This window comes from Alligator mississippiensis, chromosome 2, assembly GCF_030867095.1.
Source record: "Alligator mississippiensis isolate rAllMis1 chromosome 2, rAllMis1, whole genome shotgun sequence".
Lineage (NCBI taxonomy): Eukaryota > Metazoa > Chordata > Crocodylia > Alligatoridae > Alligator > Alligator mississippiensis.
This window is the reverse complement of record NC_081825.1, coordinates 258,861,206-258,868,382: the sequence shown is the minus strand read 5'-3', so window position 1 is coordinate 258,868,382 and position 7,177 is coordinate 258,861,206.

Genomic DNA, 7,177 nt, shown 5'->3' with positions numbered 1-7,177 from the left:
GGTTCTCAGCCTTTTTAGTTATGGGACCCCTCAGAAAGCTCTAGCTCTTTCAGCTTTTGGCTTTCATTCATTTTTTTACTATTGTATTTTGGAAAAATACAAGATCAATTTGTATGTTACATAGAACTTAGGAAGACCACAACAAGTCAGAATGTTTTGGTACCCTGAATTCCTATTTGAAATCTCTGGATCTGTCCTGTGAATCATGTCTGGGTAGGGGTCTGTGCACCTATCGGTGCTTATATTATGTGGCTCCCTACTGCACCATAAAGGAATCTTGGGTGGCAGCATGGTTTGGAATCACTGTTTTGATATCAGCCTGAGAATTGATAGGACCTTGTTGGTTCAAGTCTGTCTTAGAAACTTTGGCTTCAAATTAGTTTTAACAATTATGTAATTAAAGAGAAGATTACCTTAAAAAGCAGTCAGTGGAGCAGAAGCCACTAAAACAGTTATGCATTTAACTAATACAGTAAAAGCTCTGTTATCCGGCATCCCCTGGGAATAGGGGATGCCAGTTAATCAAATATGCCGGTTAATCAAATGTGCGCTGTCTGGTGCACTTCCCGGAGTCAGTGTGCTGGGGGACAGGGAAGGGGGGGGCCTGCGCAAGCTGCTTTGCCCCGTGCAGGCTGCTTTGCCCCAGGCCATGGGCCAAAGAAGTGACAAAGAAAAACTCGGCTTGCGGCAGCAAAACCGAAAGTCCCCCAGAAGTGGTACGTCTGGTTTTGCTTTTGCCGCATCCCTAGGAAGCCAGTTAATAGAGTTTTCCAGCTAATAAAGTGCCGGGTAACACAGCTTTTGCTGTATGAAGAAAAGTAGAATGTGTTACACTGTAAGCAGTAAGCAACTGACATGATGTTATGCAGATAGAAGTGAGGAAGCGAAATATTAAGATAGACAATGTTGCAGGAAGTGTAAAAATGCACACCTGCATTAAAAAGAACAAGCAGTATTACAACTAACTGATAGCAGTGGAGCTCTGCAACACGGAATGACCAAGATGGAATCTGTCCAGCTATGAGCAGTTTAGGAAAAATATGAGCAGTTGGCTCTCAGTTGTAATTGTAATTTTGTTGGCTGTAGATGTTTCCTTTCAATTCTGTATCTGAGAGCATACTGGCTTTCCTCATCTGCTTAAGTTCTTTTATCCAGTTTGTTAGTTTGAGGTTTTACTTTGATGCAAGTTAAACGAGGTGATCACTGAAAAAAAAACTTCTCCAGAGAAAGCATAGAGTAATGAATATAAGAGAGCAAGTAAGAATAAGCCATGGAATAAAAAAAATGAAAACGATTGGCAGGATACTTGGGGCTAACAGGAACACTTTAGAAATTCAGAAACAATGTGACTGATAAATAAGATTATGGCATATCTGACTTTCAGCTAAAAAGAAGGCATTTTACCTATGGAGCAGAGATATAAGAGTTAACCAGATCATCTAGTGTCAGATACAGGTGGTGCACAGTAGCATCAAAGAATCACTAGGAGAAATTGGAAAACTAAATGACTGGATTAGGAGCCAGGGGAAAGTCAGAAGCATGAAGGGCGGGGGGGGGGGGATCAGAAATACATATAGAAGCACTGTGCATTTATCTCATGGATGAGAACAACTGGTGACAGAACAGATTCATTGATTCATTTTCAATAGAATAAAGAAAAAAGCCTGTCAAAAGTACAGATCTGTTGAAATGAAAATTTAAACCAAATTGATTGCACCTGAGATAGGCAGAGGTGAAAAAAGAAAACTACAAATAGCATTCTCCATGCTCCGAGACAAATGTAATTATTGACAATATTACAGCAAATTGTATCTGTAGTACTTAGGAGTATTCTAAGGACAATCACACTGGGAAATGTGTGTAGTTTTTTTGTAATAATGGTATGCTATACATGAGTATTGCTAAGAAACTGAGGTACATTTCCTGGCCTCGGTGACATACCACAAGACAAAATCTACCTCTGCCATGTAACAATGGCTACTGTTACAATTTTCGTTCCAAAAATCTAAATCAGAGACCAATTTTGTATTTGATTAACAGTCCTTTTTCAGGGAGAGCTTCCATTGTAATCAAACTGAGTTTTACTGGATAAGAATGATAGCACTGATGCCCTAACCCACAAACATTTTTATGTACCTAATTCTCCTTAATTTCAGACTAACCTTTTCACTATGTATACTATAAAAATTACACTTGAATGCATTTAATTATAGTGCATGATACATTAATAACAATATCCAGAAGAGGGGTGGTGACTTGCTAATACTGTAGGGAATGTGGTAACAGGGAGGGACAATCATTTTGAAAGGGGAACCTATTCATAATTCATCTCGGGTTGTTAGACACCAGGTGTATTTAATACTAGAAGTCAGAGAGGGAATTAACTATATTGGTGTATTTTGGGTGGTCCCAATCATGAGTTTGCATTCTTGTGCAAAAAGCACTGTTATTATGATTTAGTTGTTTGAATTTTTCCTGTAGTTCTGGACAAGATTCTTTCTGGCCAATAGGAGGAATGTCATTTATTATAAATATTTAAGCCATGATAGGCCTAAGGCCCAGATCCTTTAAGGTATTTTGGCACATAACTCCCATCACAATCAATGGGATTATGTGCAATCAATAGGAGTTATAGGTGTCAAACTGCGTTTGAGGATCTGGACCTAGAACACTTGGGACCCTGATCCTAATGAAGTCAATAGCGAAACTTATACTGATCTAAACAGGCCAAAATTGGCAGAGTTATTAAAGACCCAGTTGCCATTTCTGCAGAAAACCCACAGCAGAGAATGGAGCTTATAAACAAGGAGGGAATAATTCAGGGGTGGGCAAAATGGCCAATCCACCCGGCAGCCAGACTCCATTTCCCAGCAGCTCCTGCCCTTGTGGCTTGGGCCAGTCTCCATGGAGATCCCAGCTGCACCTGCGCAGGGAAAGCTCAGACTGGAGTTGCCATGGAGAACAGCCTGAGCCATGCTGGCAGCACACGAAGCAGAGCAGCACAGGGGGATGCTCTGGAGCTGCTGGGAACTTGGGATGGGGGCAGCTTGCTCCAGAGCCAGGGCAGAGCTGCAATCTGTAGCCTGCAAGCTCCAGGCACAGGATTGGGGCTCTGCCCTGGCTCCTTGCAGCGGTGACAGCCTGGTCTGGAGCTGGGGCAGAGATGTGATCCCCTGCCTACGTGCCCCTGCCCAGAGCATGCAGGCTAGCTCTGCCCTGGCTCCAGAGCAAGCTGCCCCCATTGCAAGTTCCCAGCGGCTCCAAAGCAGTTTCCTGTGCTCCTCTGCCATGTGCACTGCCCACATGGCTCAGGCTCCTCTCCATGGCAACCCCAGTCTGAACTTTCTGTGCAGATGCAGCTGGGGTCTCCATGGAGACCAGCCCAAGCCATGAGGGCAGGGGCGGCTGAAAAATGGAGTCCACAGCCGACTGGATCCAGCCTACAGGCTGGAGTTTGCCTGTCCCTGGAATAGGTGATTCCTCCCTCCCAACTCAGTGATTGTTCCCAAGACCTGCAAAGGTACCAGGAAAGCAAGGCCATCTACACAGAAGACTGTGCCTCTGAACTGTCTTGAATTTTCTATTTTTTTAGTGTAATGTGGTAACAGGAGAGGTGTAACATGGACAAGCGCCCTAAGTGTTTAACAATTTAACCTCCATCTCTAGCCTTAGTCCAAAGATGTAATTAATAGATGAATCCCTATACACAGCAGACAGACCTAGACTGGAAAATTATGTGGAGTTTAGTCCCTAGGTGCATGCTATTTGCTGGACACACAGCTTGTTGAGACCTACATGCAAAATTCAAATGACTAAACCATAATAACAGTGCCTTTTGCACAAGAATGCAAGCTCGTGATTGGGACCACCCAAAATACAACAATATAATTAATTCCATCTCTGGCTTCTAGTATTGAATACACCCCATGAGATCAATTCTAGTATTGAATACACCCCATGAGATCAATTATGAATAGGTTCATAGGTTCAGCCTGAGATCAATTATGAATAGGTTCCCCTTTCAAAATGATTGCCCCTCCCTGTTACCACATTCCTCAGCAGTCTAGGCATCTAGTCTGATTAACAAATATTTTGGGATCTGCCCTGCTGTAACAATGACCTATACAGTGACACTACTCATGGTCTGAGGTGCTTGACTTGATTAATCAAGTCCTATTGCTCTTAATTAGATGGTAAACATCCAGTTTAAAGTGCTAAACCCCAATAATCAACCCCTGTTATAGTGAACCTCCACAGATCAAGGGTTTTGTGCATGTTAGTTTCGCTAACAACAACCAAGGATGGATTTGAGAAGTTAACATCTCCAATGCAATCAAAGAACAATGACCCTCCAAGCCATTGTCCAGGCTCTAATCATGGGTCCATCAAGCAAATATGGTTTAAAGAACATGTTTAAGAGAAGAATACAGCTGCCAGCACAGGACACTCATCCCAGGAGAGAAGAACCCCATAGCCTGCGCCCAGCTGACCACCCTCTGGGACAGATCCACACTGGGTGAAAGATGTAACGATCAGAACCACTTCCTTGCCCCTGATGGGTGAGAAAAAATTGTCAGGCTAGAGATACACTGGGCTTGATTATAACTTGCTTTATTTGTTTATTGCAATAGCCTACCTGTCATTTTCCTATTAAGCTCCTTATCTAATTAATAAAGCCTCTCTGCTTAATATCGATGGAAGTGTTCTGTCAATCCTCTTAAAACACTAAGTATCCCATTTTAATTGCAACACTATTATTTTTCTTACTTACACTTCACCATATCAGCTTTCTAACTTCATGTAAACTTCGCCTTCTAGGTAATTGGGCTATCAGTGTTACAGCGTTCAACTGACTGGAGAGAAACTGTAAACCCAAACAAATCTCTTAACTCACACAAGCTTTGTTAAGAAACATTTCTTGAATAGCTAAAAAATTAATAATTTTTAAATAAAAGAGATCAAATCTTTAGAGCAAAAGGCAACAAACTTGCACAGAACCATCTGTCTATCCAGTTACTCTGATAATACACAAGTGATAAGAAATACATTTATTATCTTTCAGTAGGAATCTCAAGAAATACAAAATTGAAATTAAGTAGAAAATAGGACACTAAGACACAAAGGGTTACCTAACATCGCAAATAGAATCAGTGGCTGACTCAAGAACTGACTTTGTTTCCTGACTTTTAGCACAGGGCTTCTCTTCTACATCCTCAATCCTTGCAAAGTAGAAATAAACTGATACAAACTGCTGAGACAGTAGTCCTATACTTGCTGTTTAAAAACGTTAATATTTCTATTTTAATATTTTGATTCTGTCACATACACAGATAAAAGAACCAGAAATGTCCCAGAGACAATTCAGAGCAACCCTGGTTAATAGAAAAAAATATTTTATGTGCGTGTCTACATGACACGCTAATGGTGCAGTAGACTAATTCTACTGTGCTTTAGTGTGGCAGGCAAAAACCATGCTAATGCACTAATATGCAGTAGATTTAGTCTACTACACATTAGCATCACAAAAGCATGCAGTGGTGCTACCGCATAGGAGTGCTAATTACCGCACATTAATGAATGTGTAGACGCGCCCTATTATACTTGTGTGTGGCCATTAGCTAACTAAACCATGAAGCATATTACAAAACAAATTGATATTTCAGTTTAACCCTGAGGAAACAGATTTATACCTAATGGATATAACCTAGAAGACTGATTCTCAACCTTTTTTGAATCAAGGCACCCCTCATTTTACTTCCCCCCTCTATAACATTTGTCAATTGACAGGCATTCCATTTCAAAACTAATTAATTTATTCCAATGCTTACCTCCTTCCAGAGGGGCTGGGCAGTAGGAGCAGGCAAGGGGAGCCAGAGCCTGTGCTTTACCTGCTTATCTCCTCACAACTCTTGGCACCTTCAAAGGACCTCATGGTACCCCAGGGTGCTGTGGGCACCAGTTGAGAATCACAGACCTAGAACCACCTGATTTCCAATGTTTTAGTGAGGCCATTAAAGAGGCCCATCATCATGCATCGGGGGCATTGGGAAGAGAAACGGGATTGTCCTGCAGTAGGACTTGCTTTGCCTCAAAATTGTTATCATTTGAAACATGATTCTATTACTGACATTCCACATGACACATTCCATGAATTCAAGCAAAAATCATGTGGGGATATCAGCTCAGACCTAGTTTAGAACTGAATTACGTCTTTGGTGCAACTCTCAATGACTAATGAGAGTTGATAGGCCATAGTCATCTGCAAGATGTATAAATTAAATACACCATCTTTTTTAAATACTGCTTATGTGGGCTACAGTGTGAAACTGCAACCAAATTGCAGTTTTTAAAGTAACTACAAAAATGTAGACTATAAAATAACTAGCCCATATTGGGATTTTTTTCATAGCAGCAGACACTAGTTGTAGGAGTCACATTCTGAGAGTTACAGTATCTAGAAGACTGCAGTTCTTCTAATCATATCATCATATCTCTGACCTCCACAAATTTGCACACATTGGTTCTTTTAAGTTCCTCTGTGCATGCAAGATGTCTGTGCTTGCCAACATTATACCAACAGAAATAGCTAAATGTCTCTTTTTTCTTATTATTTTTGTTTTATTTGTCTGCCAATTTAAACATATATAAAACCTGGCATTTCCTTTATAGCTCAAAGTAGAGTTGATAAAATATTGATGATGTCCCTTAAGCAATATGTAATGAGCAAATGTAGCTACTTTTTGGAAGCGTAAGTTTAGCCTTGTTATGTTGTAATAGTAATTGTAACACGGATAAGTGTCCTGTTTCTTCATACGTGTGTCATGTTATTTTATAGCCTAAGAGAAAATGTCTGATTTATTTTTACAAATTAGTCATAGTCTTTTTCACAATAAGAAAAGCAATTTGTCTTTTGTTTCAAAGGCAGCCATAAACAGTAAGTAAAAATAAACCATGTCCCACTGAATAATGAAGCATCCTCTTTAAACAGCCAGACCTAACCATTCACTAAATCAGTGCATCTATTCATGATTTTAAGTATCCACCTAAATCTTCCCTGGATTAGGCCCTAAACTTTTGATTTAATTTTAAAGTTCGATCTGATTACTGCCCTCCTTCTTTGATTTATCCTGACAGGTCCTTCAGACTTCTGTCCCAGCCCCTTCTCACCTGCTGTCTA